We start from the raw sequence: 18,965 nt of genomic DNA, 5'->3' as shown, positions 1-18,965 counted from the left end.
GGATTTAGGTGCAGAGAATCCCAATGAAAATTGACCAAGAAGAAGGGAACTGAGATGAAAACATCTGATTGTTTTAGAAGAAATGACTCATTACAAACATAATTTCTGAAAACTCATTGAGTTATCAAATTGTTTCAAGGATGGCAATGGATAGTTCTTTATTTGATAACATTAAGCACTTGTGAGGCATAATAATTAAACAACAACCAGCACAAATTAATCTAATTATCGGGTTGTCTAGCAGCACAGTGACACACGGAGTTCAAATGAATGAAGAATGTTTTTTTTCCCAGATGAATTTACAAGATGAGTGGCAAGGCCACTGCAAATGTAAGAGTTCTTTAAATATATAAAGTGCTACACTTTACCTGAGGTCACAGTTTATAACCCAAGGCTGAGAATCATATCATATTAAGTCCTTTGGAATCTTCTATCGGTATCTAGGTTTTCTTTGTTACTACTTTAGTCAAGCTGGATTCTTATTGTAGTATTTTACAATGGCTGAGCAGACAGGATATAAAGTAAATTAATTTGGTAATAAGGTTTTTTTTTTTTATTTGCAGCATTGATTATTCAGCACTATCATTAGCAAGCACTTCTTTTTTCCTCACTGAAAAGATCATGCAACTCACTCTGTTAAACATAATTTTCTTCCAGTTATTCAATTAATGTCTGCACATATGCAAAAGTTAGAACTTCAGCTTAATCCACTTTACTGTAAGATTTTCCTCTTTTCATCCATCACTCTAGCAAAATAAGAATCCATACATATCCCATGTCTTCTAAGTAAAACAAATGTATTTGGAACAGGAAAGTTAATTCAGTTACTGGAACTCAGGCTTCATTCACATTTAGTGATAAACAACATCAGACCAAACAACTCTGCACTTGAAGCCAACCATTCTGCCCTTCAGTTCCCTCATCATCTTCAGACAGCTCAGATCCCACAACTGCAGATATTTGCAGGTGGGATGACAAGCTCCTGCACCATGCAGGCAGGAGACTCAGATTTGCATTTTAGGATCATTCATTGAGCATTTGTTTTATGGTTCAAACACATGTCTACTTGAAATCTGAAGATAGGAGAGCTTGCCCCAAAATATAGTTGTTTTTTTTTTCCTCAGTGAGAAACTGAAACACTCAGAGTAGCCTCTTTTTTAAAATGAAACTAACCAAATTCACATTCCAAAAATGATACTGAATGCCTTTAATTTGAAGCTCTTCTTAAGAAATTATCCTTTTCTGATGGTGAAAGCCCATTTCTGAGTAAATAATTGTTTTCCAGTTTATTCTGTAGCACCCAAGCATTAATAGTTCTGGAGCATATCTTTTATATAATGACTATATACATTTGATCTATATAAGTTGTAGAGTTATTTACATGAATATAGATGTAGTAAAATGAGATTGAGAAACAAATGAAAGGAGAAAATTATTAGTACAAAATATTGGAACAAAGCCTGCATTCAGCCTTCATTTCCTTTTAATTTTCTATGGGTACAAGAGCTGCATCCTCTGTTTGTGTTTGTCTCTGCTTTCCACTCCCACTTTATCACATTCTGCACAATAATATGAGAGTTTTTGTCTTATCCATGCTCTGAGACAGCTGACAGCATGGCAAGCAAATTCCAAAATGGAACAGGTTTGAATATTGGAAAATGAGATTATTTCAAAAGAAAGAAATAGGATTGTTTTTCCTCTCCCTTCTGATCATTGCTTATTTTTCACTGCCAGCTTTGGGATGAGGCTTCTGAATGGAAAATCCCTAGTTTATGTGATGATCTGGTTTTCCACTCATTCCCTTGTTTGTCAAAGTCCTGAGGGTTTTGCAGTGTTATGTCTCTTTTATTTAAGATCTAGGATTGCTCTTAAGTAAGACAGATAGTCTGTTTTCAGTGCTGTGGCATGTGTCTGTTTATGAATAATGAGTGTGACAGACACACTGATTAATAGGCATTTTCTATGTGGGAAGAGATTGGAAAGGAGGACATTGTGTGGAATAATTATTAATGAAGTACAGTCAGCACCATGCAATGGGTAATTGTGGGGAATAAAGGGGGGAACATAAAGGGAAAACTGCCCAAAATCTCCAGAAAAACTGGAAAGTAGGTGGTCAAGGAGAGCAGCACAAAAGAGGAATAACATGAATGGAAGGCAGTAAAAAGTGAGCCAGAGTCACACAAGCTTAATTCATGAGCACAAACAGCCTCTCTTAGTGCAGGTAAATAACAGAGATGATCACAGCAGTACCTCACTGGCAAAATTGTAATTTATATTTTATCCTGACTGAATAAATGAGCACACAGTGTGTTGGTGTCAGTAAAGCCACAGCCTGAGTCTCATTCAGTCACTTAAATCTGCCACTCAAACACTAAATCAGAGTTCTCAGATTAAAAATCTGCCAAAGTGAGCACCTGCTGGCACTTCCCCACTGCTGGTATCAGCATCTCACAGTACCTGCCAAAAAGTCCCAGGCTGAAGTACCCTGTCCAGGAGCTCCAATAACTGCAGCTGAAGAACATATTTGCAGCTTACCAGCAGCAACCTTTTCTATCAATTTAGCCTTTCCTCGCAAAGAAAATGGAAGAAATTTCAAGATTCAAAATAACCCTGAGACAGTCAGGTTTGCAAGACCTGACACTCATTTTTTCAGGTTTAAGAACCACAGCATGCAGTAGTTCACTTCCAGTGACAAACACTTGTCATGGTTGTGTTTTTGCTATTCATTAATAGCTTCTAAAATTCTCAGAAAAGCAAAGGAAGAGAGGAGAGGAGAGGAGAGGAGAGGAGAGGAGAGGAGAGGAGAGGAGAGGAGAGGAGAGGAGAGGAGAGGAGAGGAGAGGAGAGGAGAGGAGAGGAGAGGAGAGGAGAGGAGAGGAGAGGAGAGGAGAGGAGAGGAGAGGAGAGGAGAGGAGAGGAGAGGAGAGGAGAGGAGAGGAGAGGAGAGGAGAGGAGAGGAGAGGAGAGGAGAGGAGAGGAGAGGAGAGGAGAGGAGAGGAGAGGAGAGGAGAGGAGAGAGATTTTAAAATGAGAAGTTGCTATGTATGTCCATGTCCATGGACAAACATCCATGGCTAGCATTATTCATCACTGCTCTTTATTAATAAGTAGTATTTTCACCCTCTAAAAAGGCTGTAAATTAATCTGAAAATAGGGTTATGCAATGTCTCATTTTTAATAATTTTCTCTTTTTTTTCTCCTGAAATAATAACTTTTCTGTTAAATACTAGAATCCCCTGTGAATGCCCACTGTGTCAAGCAGAGACTCAGAACCAACATGAGACCTTCAGTTCCTATTCCCAGTCACAGGGAATTTTGAAGTCCCTTCTCTATCATTATCTCTTAGGAAAATAGTGCCTTTTTTCCCTGTTACCTCACTTAGTCATAAAAAATTAGTATATTTGCAATCCTGCTTTATTGTGTTTTTCTCCAAACCCTCCTCTTCCTCACTGAAGATACAATGGATAAATGTTGTTATTCTGGCAATGAATGCATGAATACCTAAAAAGAACCTGTAAGCATGTTTAGTCCACTTGTCATCTGGATCATAAATAAAGATGGCTGGAGAATGGGATTTCTTTGGAAGTAGGGAGCCAAGTGCCTTGCCAGTCACCTATTTGAGCATTTCTCTGGACTGTAATTTCCAGTTTGTTTGGTAATCAGCAGCTCTCACTGTTTTCATGTTGAAGAAGTGATTTCAGTGTCCAGTGCAGTTTGATCCTTTTAGACCTGATTTTTACGGGTTTGAACTGCCTTTGTCTGGTTGGATGCAGCTGGATCTGGTTTGGTCTGGTATTATCCAGTTTTATCCAGCTGGAATATGTTGCCTGTAAATCAATCCTCACTCTAAGGAGATCTGCAGAGCTCAGCTGGAAAGAGCTGCAATGGATTTTACCCATCTGTTTTCAAAGTTATTTGTTCTTCTGCTTGCACTGCTCACAGGTTTTTCTGTTCCATTTCCTCTTGGTCCCCATGCCCAAACTCTAGGATTATTTTGCTTAATTCAATGAATATCCGCCTCAGTGAAATGTGGAGCCAGGCAAAAACCTCATTTGTAGGATGTAATTCCTGTTTCCAGTGCCCAGTCCTGTCAATCAACTGGTCTCAGGCTTCCACAAAACTCTGTCAGATGATCCATTTTTCATGCTATCCCCTCTAATCAGTGTGAAAGGGAAAATAATTTTATTTCATCTACAGAGGTTCCATATTAAATAAAAAGTTTGTTAAACCTCACCAAGTTTCAGCAGGCACAGATAAGACAAAGCCTTAATTAATTTTTCAGCATCAAGTCTTTGTACATCAGATTTATTTTAACTCTTTACCAGTTGGAAACTACCAAGGCAGATGATTAAGGAGGGCATAATGCAGTGACTGAGCCTACAAGAAGGTGAAATATGATGGGAGAAAAGAAAAATATTTTCCTTCCTTTTCCAGACCAAACTGTTTGGTCCTTTGTGCACTAAAGGATGTTCTTCCTGAAAAAATTCTCACATTCAGCCCCAGCTTCTTGTGAAGACTTTTCCTTCTCTGAGTAAGGACCTTCTCTCCTGCAAGGAGAACATTGTTACTACAATTTTTGGAAGATGCTCTAACATAGTGAATTCCAGGTCAAGTTTTTGCTGTTAGATATAGAAAGTTGTCCACTTTAGGATAGTCTAGGGAAGGCCCATGACACAACAGAGTTCTTGCTGAGGGACCAGAGTGGGAATGGGAGGAATGAAATGGCATCTTCAAAGAGCCATCAAATGCTCACTGGTGGCATCATTCCCCAGTACCTGAATGCTCTGTCAGCACATGAGGCACAAGTGTTTGTGGGGTAGGTATGAAGGGAACCTGCTCCTGGTGCTTCTGCCCACTTTGGAGCTCTCCTTTCCTCCTATTTTTTTTTTTTTTAATTTTTGCCATTCATTTAATCATGTATATAAAGTGAAACAATGAAATTCAGTTGTTTAAAGGGTGAAAGGATGGAAACACCATTGATTTGGTTTTGTTTATTTTAGTTTATTTGTGAGAAAGGGGTATGTGGATAATGACTATGACATGTTCTTTGGAAGAATACAGCCTGCTCAGAAATGTGGAGTATTCACTGTTTGTATTTCATGTGTATATCAAAATCATAAAGTAACTTCCTTCTAGGCTTTTTTACCATTTCCTATCATTCTGCCAATTTCAATTTATATCTTTGTCCTATAAAATGTAAAAGCTTCTGAAAATTGCTTAGAAAGGGACCATTTACAAATAAAAACATCACAAAACAAGATGAGCTGTATTTCTTTTCAACAGCTCATCAGTTCCCTCAAGAGAATACTTGTGTCTCTGGAAAGAAAAGCACTTCAGCTGAAATAACTCCTCAGATTTTTAATTAGTACATTCCTCTTCAGAAGACGTCTTTTAATTGCTAATTCCTTCACCTGCCCCTCTTTCTTAATTCTTGAAAACAATCCCCTCAGATGTTCCAGCAGTGATGTGCTTTGCTCAATGACATTTAAAGATAAATCATAAAAGAAACAATAAAACTGACCAGCTCAGAGATTAATTTTTGAATTAATATAAATTCCAGCTACTTTTTAGCTCTATTTTTATTTATGTTAATGCAAACAGAAAAGAGTAGACACAATATTTCCCTGCAACATAGAATCACAGAATGGTTTGGGTTGGAAGGGTTGAAGATCATCTGATTCCAACCCCTTGCCATGGGCAGGGACACTTTCCACTAGACCAGGGTGCTCCAAGTTCCATCCAACCTGGCTTTGGACACCTCCAGCTGGAGAGGGGCTGGCACAGCCTGAGGAGCCATAAGAGGCCCCAGGTACCCCAATATTGTAAAAATGCAGAGAACCCCGGATCCAGGAAGAAATTATGTCTGGCTCCAGATCAGAAGCCTGAAGGATAGCTTTATTAAAACTATACTATACTACATTAATGTACTATTTAAAGAGATACTAGACTCTTCTATATTCTTACTTCTTACTTACCTATCTAACTACAAACTCGTGACTCTCTGCTGAGGGTCCAAGTCACAGCTGGATCCATTGGTCACTGAACCCAAACAACCTTCACCAGAATCCAACCCAACCATCACTGCAGGTAAACAATCTCCACACCACATTCCACATGGAGAAAACAAAGGAGTAGAGATAAAGATTGTTTTCTCTTCTTCTCTCTGTGCTTCTCCAAGAAATCCTGAGAGACAGAATTATGTCTCTGTGGCCAGAGAATGTGAATGTCACAGCCCAGCACTCCTGTGCTTTTGGGTAGCAGCTTCTCCCCCAGACTGATGGGCTTCCCAGGACACTGCTCTGTGGCACTAATTTCTCTTCTCTCCATGAGGAAACCTCGCTGACTCCTGACAAACAGCCTGTGACCTTTCCAGGAGCAGAGAAGTGCCTGTATGCTCTCTAGAAATGATGCTCTCCTTTGATTTTGGCAGGTGTAAACCTCTCATTTTAAGTTATCATTTGGGAAACCTGAGAAAGTTAAGCCAGAAGAATACTAATATTTTATGTCATATAATTAATCAAGTTCAGTACTGGAGATCTCTCAACCCCTCTTCACACTGTGCCTTTAAATCTATAAGCAAAACAGGAAAGAATTCTCACACACAAACATACACGTGGTGTTTGAGTAAATATTCTGCTTTGAAAGTATGAGAGCTGTAAGTGGCAGGAAAAAAGAAATTACTTAGAGAAAATGCATGTTCCTCTTTTAAACTCTGATACAGACTGTTTTTGGAAGACCCAAAATTGGAAATCAACTTTTTATTTCTGCACCATAGGCTGCCTGGCCTACTGCTGCTCAATGATTATTTTTATGTGAACTTCAAGAGCCTCTGCTTTATTTAAAAATACATATTTTGTTTTCTCCTTCATGCAGGAGTTTGCTTTTTTCTCAGCAGTAATTCCATTTGTCCAGTGCCAGTATCACTGAACCCAAACAAGGATGTTTATTCTTCTGCAATTTGAGTCAAAAGAAGAATAAACCCAGATACCAAAGTGTCTCTGAGCACTGACACACTAAAAGCAGCCCCTTGAGGTATTCTGCACACTGGTTATAAGAGAAAAATTAGAAAACCTCCAAACCTACTCAGGGACACAAGTCTGAGTAATTTCATCTCCACAGCTGTATTTAGTGTTACTGTAACTACCAATTGCTCAGATTCGTTATTTATACTTTCATTTCTATTTTGAAAATATTTTTCTACTTAAAAAATATATATATATTTAGAAGGAAAGTGATTGGACAAGGCTTTCCATTGAAAGAGTATTGATGTAGATCAGATATTATGAAAAACGTCTTCCCTGTGAGGGTGGGGGGGCCCTGGCACAGGCTGCCCAGAGAAGCTGTGGCTGCCCCATCCCTGGCAGTGTCCAAGATCAGGTTGGATGGGGCTTGGAGCAACCTGGGATAGTGGAAGTTGTCCTTGCCCATGGCAGGGGATTGGATCTGGATGATTTTTTAAGGTTTCTTCTAACCTAAACCACTCTATGAGTCTGTGATTCTAGGGAATAACAGGGAATTCATTGTCAGGCTTCACCTCCAGGACACACCACCTTTGTTGTAGGAGCAGGAAAACTTCACCGATTCCACCAATTTTCATCTGAAGCACAGAATCACACATCAGGAAATCTGGATCATCAGCCTGATTTAATGGTATAGAAGGACTTTCAAGCAGAGTGATTCATCACAGGGACTGATTCCCAGGGCTCTGCTGTGTGAAAGGCTTGGCTGGGTATGTGCCAGGAGAGCAAGAGATAAAAAAATAGCAGACATATTCAGCGAGCATCCTTTTCTTTTTTAAGTCACCAATAAACACAATAAATATTTATGCTAAAATAATGTTTTAACAGCTTCTGAAAAATGAGAAAATCCTAGTGTTGGGCAACAGCTGACTGCTTGAAATCTTACACAGCTGATCAAGCAGAGTTGATGAAATTGAGGAAAACTGTGAAGATTGATCTCAAAGTCACACACACACACACAAAAAACAGTCTGTGGAGGAGAATTTCTAACAACAAAAGTTTGATTTTGAGAGGGTAGGAAAAGAAATGCCTAAAACATCTCTTTTTTGTAAAAAGGTGATAGCAAATCAGGAGCATGGTTGATGAAAATTTGCTATGGATGTAAGGGATGAGTGGAAGGAGCAGAGCCCCCAGCTGCCTGGTTTTGTCTGTAGCTGCTGATGGAATCTGGCCATGCTCTGGGCAGCTTTGGAGCTTCAGGGCGGGCAGGAGCTGCCTCTGGATCAGTGAGGATTAGAGACAGACCAGGAGCAGGGGGTGAGCCTGAAGTGGGGTGGATGAGGGTGAGACTTGATCTCAGGGCACAGATCTTCAAGCATGGCTGCAACACTGAGACAGCTCCTCACATCTTGAAAAATGTGAATTTTTAACTTTTCTTCAAACTCTCTCTTCCCAAGAAGTCAGCAACATCGGTAAAACACAACATATTATATTGCAAATAAGGAATTAACCCTACTTAGTAAAAGTTATTTTTTGGAAAGTTACCTTTTTTTATTACTTCTCCTTGACACAGAGACAAATACTCCAGTGTCAAATAAAACAGAAGCTTTGTAACTTCATATAGTTGAAAGATCTAAAAAAAAAAAAAAAAATTAAAAATGTGTCAGTACAGATTTTTTAGTAGCCCTGCTTTTGAAAGTAAAGCTTTTACATTAATTAGTGTCTCCACATGCTTACAGATTTGGAGATGTCCCAGAAAAGTTTCTAGGGATTGGAAGCCTCTGGCAGACTTCAGCAAAATATAATAGGTCAGAGTAGAAAAATCCATTAATACTCTGCCCATCCCATTGTGAAAAGAAAAATGGCTTTTGTAAATGAATATTAAATCAAGACCCTAAGCAAAAGGAAAATTACGTTACATTCTGATTTCAAATCTTTATAAACAGCATAGAAAGAAGGATGGCAAATATCTTTGGCCCAGAGGCATCTCACTCCCTTCCAAACCTTCAAATTTGCATTTTCCAGGCAGGGCTCCTTGCACTTCAGCGGCTTCCACAGAGCAAGTGAACCTGGGAGCTGACATACAATAAGTTCCACCTGAATAGAGTGAAAAATTTCTTTTCTGTGAGGGTGACAGAGCACTGGAAGAGACTAAGCAGAAGAAATGTGGCATTTCCTTCCCTGGAGATATTCCAAAGCCACGTGGAGAAGGTCCTGGGCAGCCTGTGGCAGGCGAAGCTGCTTTAGCAGTGGGGCTGGGCTGGATGGGCTCCAGAGGTCCCTTCCAGCCCCAACCCTGCTGTGATTCAGGGATTTAAGGAGTTGGCAGGATCAGGACACAGAGCACCTTGGGGCAGGAGGTTCTATTACTGTTTTCCAAGTATTTCTTTCCAAAGCCTGTGGTGACCATTCTGCTACAGCAGAGGTTTTGAAGGGATTAATGTATGTTCTTTACACTGGGAAGAATATATTTTTCTATTCCTGAAACCACACTGATTGCATATGAAAGCCACTAGTATTTAATACTTCATCTGAAAAATTCTTAGCTGTAGAAACTACCTTGCAAGTGTCCCCTTATATTCAAGACATTCCTCTACTAAAAAATTAAAACAAAAAGGTGTTAGTCCAGAGGGCATTTTGGACCATTGAAGTGGATTTTTTTGCCATATTTTTATGAAGACCTAAAATATTGGCTTGTTACCATCCACCATACTTCATGTGGAATTGAAAATCAGAAAATAATTATGGAGACTAATCATCAAGTAAAAGGAAAATGATAACTAGACAAACCAAAGTGCTCTGGGGCAGGACAAGATAAACATTTGTTCTCAGGGAGATGACAAGTTGTACTTTGCTTGGCAGCCAGGAAAAACACCAATATACACCAGAGGAAAGAGCCCAATTAAAGCAATTAAAGAAACACCCATCAGGAGTTAGCCAAGTTGAATGCTTTTCAAAATGCAAACAGTTATGTTCATGATTGATGACATTTCTGTGTGCTGGGGTATTTAATACATTTTCTGTCTTGATACAGCTCCTCTTTGATCAGTCAGGGGATAGTATTTAAGCATAAATGTTGTTGTAATATACCTCATTCTCCATTACAAGTTAGACAAGTATTTCCATAATGGATTTGGGTTAAGAGAATAAGTTAGAATCATATTTCTACATCTTGTACCGTTCTTGGTAGTAATTTGACAGTTTTGTTGCTAAAACCATAAATCTGGTTGAGTTAATCATAAAGGCAATGTGCAAAAAGCAAAACTAACTGCTCTCTCAGCTTTGAATTATTTTTAATTTAGGAGAAAGAATTACTCCCCTGCTCAGAAACAGGACTGGTGAATTACCTGTAGTTGCCTCAGGGTGATAGCCTAGGTGCAATCACAACGAGAAAATTTTTGAGAACTCTGCAAACGAGCCTGATTCTGCAATGTTCCAGTTTTTCCCTTTGCTCCTGCGCACAGAAGCAAAACTTAGCTTGGATGGAAGTTGTTTACATCTTATCCTAGTACATGTACCATGGCACAGCCATCTGTCTGCAGCCTGCTGGCTCCAGTGGTACATCAGGAGAACGCTGACCCCAGGTCCTGCACCACTCGGGGACAGAGTGGGCTCAGGCTTCGTGTGCTCCCGGAGCCATTTGGGCTTTGCTGTGCTGGCAGTGCTGGAGGGACACACTGTGACAAAGCCCAGAACTGAATATCCTGCCTTGCTTCAATAAGTAGGGAAAGGGAAGTCAGTATTAAGGACTCTAAACGTGCCATAAACTCAGTGGGTAAAACCTTTCTGATGATTTCCCAGGAGGTATGGAAAGGTTAATGCAATTATTCATTTTTATGCTTTTATTGCAGCTTTACTTCCTCCTCCTGACTTCACCAAACCTCCCTGTACCCCAATAGGAGCCAACCACCAAGCCTATAACAAATCCTTCACATCACACCACTGTTTTTAGAATGATAGAGTCAGGCATCCCAAATTAGACAAGAGCATCCTTAAGCATATGCTTAATTAAAACACTGAGTATTGGGAGTTAAATATGTCTTTAAATGCTTTGTTCAATTGCACCATAAAGCAGAATGTCACTTTCCAGACCAAACTTCAGCTATCATTTTCTTCCCTACAGCCTTGTGAGCAGTCTCCAGCCAAGCTGCTACACAGGTTCCTCAGAGCACATCAGGGCTTGATTCCCTGCCAGCTGCAGCTGCTGCAGCTTGGAAAATGCCTCTGATCCACATGCCAGCCCCCAAATAGCTTTTCCTGCCCCAGGGCCCTCTTCCACTAATAAACATAAATTACAAGGTTTTGCCTTTGGATTTAAATTTTCCTTATCAGCCTTAAGGAACCCTAGAAACAACATCAAAAAAATCAGTTTTGGAGTAGTCATTGTCAACATGGACGTGTTTCTATATCAAGCATTGTGCCAAGGAGTTTTCAAAGTTAAACAGTGCATTTTTTTATTACAAATATGCTCTAATATTTTTTGTAAGTGTCCCTTAAAGCAGCAGCCCTTCTGCAGATTAGCTGGGTTTTAACCAGCTCTCAGGATACCAGTGGATCATCCTGTGTCCCTTAACCCTCCTGCAGCACCAATACTAGGGAAAGGGAGGAGAAAACTGTCTAATATTCAACAGTTTGGGGGTTTCTTTTTCCCTTGAAAGAGCACTTTTCTTTTTCAAAATAACCACTCTGCCCTATCCTTCTGCCTGACAAGCCTTCAGGAGCCTCAGCGTGAGCAGACTGAGAAGCAGAGCTGTATCCTCCACACATGGCACAGGTATTGCCAGGATGTGCTTTCAACAATTCCCAAGGCAACTTTCCACATTTCTTTGAATATACTACACACAGCTTGTAAGGATTTCCATTAAGCTCATCTAGCAAGAAACAAGCTACAAAACAACAATCACTCACAGGAAAAAAAAACCCATAAAATCAACAAAAATTGAATTTATTATGCAGAAAGCATAATACTGCAATATGCTTCTTAATATTCTGAATCAGAAGTTTTAAAAGGGAAAAAACCCCAACAAAACAAACAATAGGAAAAAAAAAAACAAACCCACACACAAAAAGTGTCAGAAAATTTCCTTTAGCTGTTAAGAAACACCTGTGATTAATTCTGGCAAGGCAGGTGTCCTGGGGAGGGCTTGTGGGTTTTTTTCTGGTTGCTGGCAGCTCGGTGATGATGCTTTAGGTGCTTCAGGATGCGACTGGGCTCAGTGATCCCTGGGATGCTCAGCATGGCACAAAGCCTGGAGGCACTGAGCTGCTTGCATGGATCAGGTGAGCAGGCAGAAGTTGGTTGGGAGCCCTTTTACTTCTGATTTAGACACTCTTGAGTTTCCTCTACTTAAAAAGCGAATTATCTTGATTTGTACTCTAATAAATCCTTGATTTAGTCTGAGAGAATGTTGATCTTTGCAGGGAGCTGCTGTTGCACAAAGCAGAGTGCTGGCCTGGGGTCTGCTCCCATCAGGAAGCGGTGATTGAGTGAGTGTTGCTTTTAAATAAATGTCTTACTAAACCTGATTGAAAATTTTGTGGAGGACAGTAAGTAATGTAAACCTGTAATCTGACAAATTTTTCAACTAAGTACAAAATTCCTAGCTCTGCAGGTTCCCATGGGTGTTTATGTATTGTATGCTCTACAACTGCAATGTTTCTGAATTATTGCAAGTCCCAACAGGAGTGCAACATTAATTTTCATGAAAAAAAAAAATTACTTTGGTTGGTTGGTACTTTTTTCCTTTTCCTGTTATTTGGACATTATAGTATTGCTGAAAACTGCAACAAATTAATGCAAATTTCCAAGGTGGAGGCATATTTTTAACCATAGCAAGGAATTCTGATTAGTTATTAAAAAGGAGGTTTATCAAACTTTATTATATTTAGTCTGCATGAATGTTTGAGTTTTTTAAGGGAACAAATGAAGAAATTGAAAGATGAAACCTTAATTTTAGGTTTTCACTCTGTTTCCTTTACTAAAATGCAGCTTTAAAGAAACAAAGAACAGTGTTAGGGAAGAGCATGGCAGCAAAGGCAGCTGTAGAGCTGCACCTCTGTGCTTGAGCACTTGGAAGCTGCTGCTGCTGAAAAAGCAGAGGTTCGATGGCCCAAAATCAACACCAGCTTTGACTTGAAGAAAAGGAGCAGAGAGGAGAATGCAGGAACCTTCCATGGAGCTCACAGCAGATTGTTGAGCACTTAGAGGGAATCTGGAGTTTCTGAAAGAAGAAATAGGTTTTGGGGAATGAAGTTCTGGAATCAGGCTCTCCAACAGCATTTCAATGTAAGTTTAATTTATAGAAGGAGTAACACAAGTTGGCTGCTGAGGCCTGGGTTCCACTTGGTCCTGGGCTTCCACGTTGCTTTTCCCAGGTGCAGGGAATGAAAGATCCTGGCTACAGCAAAATAGGGAGAAAATTAAATAGAATAGTGTTCTTGTACTTGCCTATTTTAACAGACTCATGTACAATGAGAGTTACAAAAGTCATTGTTTTATTTCTATTTTACTAATTTTCTGGGATCAGTGGGGGAATTATTCACAATCCTAGACTAATTTATTAAATCCTTGAAGTAATACTGTAGCATTCACTGATGATGCTCAGATGAGTAAGTAAATCAGAGGGTTAACAGCCTGAGAAGTGTTAAAGTATTTGCCATGCATAGCTGGTTCTAAAAGCTACTTCACAAAGCAGCTGGTGATGATACAATGATGCTGCACAAGAAAAAGATTGTTATCCAGCTGTCAACTGTCTTACATGTTTTCATCCATCAAGTGCCTTAAAGGGGCACCTTCCTACGCTGCTGTAATTTAAGCCTCATAGCTGTGACATTCCAGGTCCATTTTATGCAAATATGAATTATCTGTATGCCAAAAACCCTTCTTGATCTCCCTAGTGTGATCTTGAAAATTGCAAAATTCAGTAGATCTTTCTATCCCAACTACACAGATGCATATACAAGAGCATTTCCTGGCTAAAGAGTTCCCCTGAGTAGTAAATATCTCACATTCTTTTCTTGGGTTTTGTTCCTTGCTTTTGCTTTTATGGATTTTAGCACAGTTCTTACAATAAATCTTGTGTGCACTTGCAACAATAGCTCTGCAGAGAGATTGGTTTCTCTCTCCTTTCCAGCTATTCCAATACTCAGGATTAGATTGTTCACAGTTAAGAGTAAGATCACAGACATATAAAAGGTACTTTCTTATTTTTCCTGCTGTTGCTGTCATTAAAAAGTCTTCCTGTTTTATCTTCTCAAAGCTTATCTCTCAAAGGCATACTTTTAAAAGTATGCAACTACTTTCATTAAATAATACTTTTTGCAGTTCATCACAAATCTGGTGGTCTGAAAAGATCAGATTCTGAAGATTCAAAAAGCTTGTTTTATCTCCCATAGCTTGTGATGTTCAGTTAACCTACAAATGCTTCAATAGCAATCAGGGAATAGCCCTAAGGAGTTTTTGATTACTTTTGCAAGTGTTTTTAGTTGTATTTAAGTATTTGGATGATTTAATATGTGAGGTCTAACAGCCATGATATCTGACCGAGGTCTGCCAAATATTCATTGAACTTACTGACTTCGTTGATAGTAAATATTCATGAAGTAGGGGTAACTTGGATTCATGTTTTAAGATGAAAATGAGTATTAAAATCCAGATGTTGCCTTGCACTGGGCTGTTCTGCACCTTCCAAGGAGAGCGATGGATCAGAGCCAAAGCAGCAGGAGCAGGGCTGAGCTCTGCTCTGGCATTTTGAAGCTCTTGCCATGAGCCTGGATGGCATTTTCAGATATGAATTAGCTGCAGGAACAAGAGCTGGATTGGGGATAAGTGTGTAATTCAAGTTAAATGCTATTGCCACTGCATTCCTATCCTTTCTGCTGATGCTTTTCTGGGATGTGCTGGATCTCTGCCACTGTTGGGTTTGTTGGGACCCTTGGTTGGAAAGGAAGAGAGCCTGAGGCTGGTCCCAGCCCATCCTGGCTCCTTAAGGTGGTGATGATCATTCCAGTGTGCACAGGCTCCACCCAGCCTTTGAATCTTCTGTAGCTAAGCCTGATGTCCACAAGAGCTGGAATGCTGAGATAAACATTGAACTTTGGCTTATGGTGAGCCCTTATAATTGACTTCAGGCTGAAACTATGGTAAATACCAGTGAGTGTATTAGTATTGACCTGGCTGCAAGATCAGTGCCTGTGGTTCAGCTGGGAATGGATTTGAGCAAATCTGTGTGGCCCTGCACGGATTTTATAATGCTGTGTTTAATGAGCTGTTCATTCTGTTTGTTGCAACTGTATAAAACAGATAAAACAAAATATATTTTCTGCTCCCAGAACAGATAAATCCTGGTGCTGTTTCTCTGCTTAGCTGACACTGCCTAATAGCAACACTCTGCCCTCACTGTCAGGGCGTGTGCAGGAGTCTTTCAGCCTAATTTTACATTCTGTTAACACCATGTTTCTTTCCAATGTTTTCTCTCATTGTTGCAGCTAATGTTTTGTAGACTTGTGTCCATGCTGATACAGCCTGGTGCAAGGAACACCAATTTACCTCTATTTTGCTGTTCATTATTTTCTCTATCTCTGTTGCAATTCACAAATCCACGCCAGTGTTGCTTTTCCACAATCACTACTTCCCAGGTTCTTTTGCCACTAAATTGGAAGCACTCTTGACAGGAATGACAGATATGCCTGAGGAAAAAGTAGTGTCTAGGGGAGAGTGTTCAGATAAAGCTGAAATTAATAAGTAGATGAGTTTATGATGATGCTCTTGAATAAAGTGGCTAATCAATAAAGCACACTTTAGCAAAAACACTCATCCTTTACAAGTGCAGGGGCTTGTCTGTGGCTGGAAGAGACAAAATGTGGGAGAAACTTACTTTTGTGGTGTTAACAGGGCTCTTACAGTTAAAGTTTTAAAGAAATCTTTCAGATGTATTTTCCAGAAATGTGTTGTCAGTATTTTGTAGTTGGAACAAGAAAAATAGGTGGGGATGGTTATAGGATGTGTTGTTGGAAGAATGCTTCTCTTCCTCTACTGATGTGGGGTATTTTTTTTCTTTTGTTTTCATTGTTGTTGTGTTGTTGTTGGGTTTTTTTGGTGTTTTTTTTTATTTGTTTTATGCAAAACAGCCTAAAGGGCCACAGCTGCTACCAATTTACCAATTGGACAGGCTGGCACTAGGAAGGGTACACTGCTACAATGATTTTTCTCTTTTCTTTTTTCTTCCTCTCTCTCTTTTTTGAAATAAACATATTTTCCTGATTCTACATTCAATATAATTTCTGAGACCCCCCAGGCAGTCTCTTTCTCCATGCAGAGGCTTCCTTACAGCTGTCTTATCAATGAAAAATGTGACTTCTTAATTGTTCTCAAGTGCAGTGGATGTGAGCCCACGCAGGCTGGTCCATAACTCTTAAATGCTATTTTGCAGTCTTTTTTTCACCCAGTATTTATATTCTAATGATTTTATTCATTGCAGCCAGCCAAGACAGGTTACCTGTAATTCCAAAGTTATCAAAAAACGAACCCATTTTGTATATCTATCCTTCATTGTGTCTGTCCTGGGTTTTTCTTTGCAACGAGACAGATTCTGATTCCTTTTTATATTGTTGGCTTTGTTACTGGCTATGAGATTCAACCCCAAACTGTAGATAACCACTATAAAATAATATCCTTAAGCAGTTGTAAGCAAAGTGTGATTTTCACTGCTTGCCTGTGGTGCATGCTGCTCTCCCCATGGGGTTTTCCTGGCATTGAGGGAAAGTTCCCTCACATAAATGAATTTCCTTGGCAATTGCCTTGCCTGTTACACTCATAGCCATACATTTGTTTAGGTTGGAAAAGATCTCCAAGATCCTCCAGTCCAACCATTAACACTTCTAGGTGCAGCACTAACCTATGTCCCTAAGCACAGAATTGACTTATGTTTAAATCCCTCCAGGAATGGAGACCCCTAAACCTCCACTGGTGCAACATGGGGCTGTGTCCTCTTGTCTTATGAACACCCAGTTTTTATTAAGCTACAGGGGTAAATCCCACAAAATCAATTGCATATGTTGTTCAGTGATACTTCTGCCAGGAAACACATTCTTTTTTTTTTTTTTTTTTTTTTTTTTTTTTTAATTTCCATGTACTTCCTGAAGTGTGCACTTTATCACATGTGGAGGTTCTGTGTCAATAGCTCCAAAGTGGGAGTTCATGGTAGCAAGGACACATTTGTCAAACTACACACTGTGACATTCTCTTAGCAGAGTGGCCATGGCAAGCAGGAATGTTTGGGATTTAGAGAAGAAGTGCTATGGGTTTTCCTCTTGCCTTTAATTTCTGGTCTTCCTGTCTAATCAATATTATGGTGTCAGCTCTGGAATCAGCATTCCCATTTAGGAATTCTCTTCACTGAGGCATCTGGCAGTTTTTACTGCAAGCAGGAATCTGGCCAAACCCATAAAGCGTCTGCCTTGTTAGCCCTGCTCCTCTGCCCCCATGGTTAGTTTTATAGCTGTGTGATGCCTTTCCAGATTGGTTTAAATTGAAAATATTACATGGAACACATTTCAAAACAAGATTAAAAAGACAGTACGGTTTGGACTCCATCCTAAAAATACTTGTTTTCCCTGTTCCTTAAGGACACAAACTCTGCTCTGGTTTGTTTGCTGCCCTGGGTTTCAGATCCAGTCTGGGCATGAGAATGCCTCATGTGGGTGCAACCCAGCAGTAGGAGATCCCCCTAGGCTGAGACAATTTGGCCCCAAAGTTACATGAGGCAGTGCAGAACCAAAGCTGGACTACAGTTTCTTTTGTCATAATATGTGTATTTTGCTATACCTTTTGTTTATACTTTAAACAGTAAACCACCAATAGCAGGTGGTTTCCCCCCCTGCTGAGCCTTTTGGATTTGTTTTCCTCTCCCACTTTCCTAATCACTAATGAACATTATCCAATGAGCTTTTGTTCCTCTGGGAAATATTTAATTTCTCATGTATGACTTAGAGACATAATCAAAATGGAAAGATATGGAAAAACTTCCCCAATGCCTCCCCGAACTACATAGGTGTTCATTTGTGCCTCAGTGGAATAATGTAAATATTTGAGTAACCTTGTTTTTCCTTAATATTGTTAATGAAGTGGATCACTGCAACAGCATAAGTGTTATTCCACAAACTTTGCCTATGGGAAAGACCCATTAGAAAAATCTGTGTAAGCCTAGTAAATTTTGAAGCAAGGGAAAAAAGGGATTGCAGTAGTGTCAGATGGCAAAACTCCCATTGTTTCAGTAGGATCAATATTTCAGTAATTGGTCCTGCTCCTTCATAGAAGGAAGGAGGGAAAACATGCCCATGTAAGAGAGGTGGTACATATACATAGTATAGGCGGCACTTGTAAAATTTATTTAAAATTTCCTATGAGCATCTTATTTCCAAAAGAGTAGTCTTGGTGAAAGCAGAGGTTTTTGCAGAAATGTTCCCATTTTTACTGGATGTTTTAACTTGACATTATCAAAACATGTAATTTCTAGTCTTTTTCACGTTGTGTGGGAGCATAAGCTCAGCAAATCTGTATGATGTTAACATTTTATACACATAACTTTTATGTGCTGAAAATTGGAGATTCAAATTTATTGCTGCTATTTCAGTGTTTGAGGTTTTTTTTTTTTTTTTTTTTTAATGCATCAAACTGGAGGTTCTCTTGCACAGACTAAAGTAATTCCACTTGTTTTGCTGCTGGGACTGAGAGGGAGGTCCATGGATCTGGCGCAGTCAAGCCTGTCTCTGTGCACTTGCATCCCAAGCCCCTGCTGGTAAAGGGAACATTTTTTCCTTTGCTGCAATGCCTAAAATGGTTTTTCTCAGCCTCTTGTAAAAGGATCAGGCTTTTATCACATCTCTTCTTGACCCCTCAGGGATGCAGTTTCTTCTCGTGGCTGGCTGTAACACAGAGCTCTAAAATCACACGTGGCCACGCTCTGCCACCACAGCAATGTGTGCTTCCACCACGGGGTGCCCTTA

Source organism: Lonchura striata, chromosome 15, assembly GCF_046129695.1.
Source record: "Lonchura striata isolate bLonStr1 chromosome 15, bLonStr1.mat, whole genome shotgun sequence".
NCBI classification, from domain to species: domain Eukaryota; kingdom Metazoa; phylum Chordata; class Aves; order Passeriformes; family Estrildidae; genus Lonchura; species Lonchura striata.
This window is presented reverse-complemented; position numbering follows the sequence as displayed.